This window comes from Cryptomeria japonica, chromosome 8 (assembly GCF_030272615.1).
Source record: "Cryptomeria japonica chromosome 8, Sugi_1.0, whole genome shotgun sequence".
Lineage (NCBI taxonomy): Eukaryota > Viridiplantae > Streptophyta > Pinopsida > Cupressales > Cupressaceae > Cryptomeria > Cryptomeria japonica.
The window spans coordinates 350,826,723-350,827,998 of NC_081412.1; positions in this window are offsets into that span (position 1 = coordinate 350,826,723).

Sequence of the window (1,276 nt, forward strand, 5' to 3'; positions counted from 1 at the left end):
CATTTAATTAATTATTTTACAATCATAAATCATTTAATTAATTAAACTTGACCCTTTTGTTCTATTAAATAAATCAAATGCCTAATTTGATTATTTAATTCACTTTTGTCCTTTGTAGTGCCTCTCCCTAAGCCATCTAGCTCTTTTGTACAATAATAGATCTCTTTGCTATAGCTTAGTCTACTTAATGTTGATTCAATGGTATTTTATGATGTACTAACCCTAATTCATGATGTGAGATTGAATATGATATTGCTTGATTTTTTGTGAGTGTCTTCTACTATCTTTATGATAGGGACAATGTCACATCACTCATTGCGAGCAGGATGTGCTGTTGTGATTCTCTATCACTTGCCTGTATTATATATTACATATGTTGGATTGTGGCCTTGTCGATGCAAGATTTGCATGTACCAAACATCGACTCCACCTGGCTTCACAGTTCTGAGCATGTCTTATCCCAATGACAAGTTGATCGGAGTTGACATAAAATCTCATTCTACACTCTAGGTTCAAGATTGATCACCCTTGTCAGTCTTTGTGCGAGTTGTTGTTCAGTGTCGATTGATCTCTTGTGTTTTCCTTTGTTATCTCACATGGCATATTGTGTTTATTGTCTGATTTAATTATTATTAATTAATTAATTGAGTTATATAGTTTAATAATGTTAAATTAAATTAATAGATTTATATAGTTTATAAATAAATATATATATATATAGTTGGTAATAATAAGATAAATAATTAATTGAGAAAGAGTAATTCTGGATAAATGATTTTATATCATATTATTTAATTATTGATTTGGAATTAATATTATCATTTAGTAAGAAAAGACTTTATTATTAATTAGAGTATTTAAATAGCCTTTGATTTATTATTGTGGCTTTAATTTATTATAGCCTTGGTTTATTTATTTATGTATTGGACCTTGTATAGATTGTTCCCGTGAGTATTATTATTTCTCTTTTTACACTTTGGGATAATTAATATATTTTTTCTACTTACCCTCTTATTCTATTGGCTGAATTATTGGGTAAGTTAATTAAATAATATCTTATTATTTTTACCTTGGGTTTTGAGATGGGTTGGTAAGAAATATATTTTAATTGTTTATTTTGATTGGGCAACATTTTTGTATAGTTTGGTCTTTGATTTTCTATTTAATTCGCTGCCTGTTCATTTTGTCGGGTTACCTTCTGGAATTTCTTCTGCAAGTTTTGGTTTTCGCTAAGGATTTGGATTTTGGAGATTGCTTGGCTTGCTTGGATTTTGTG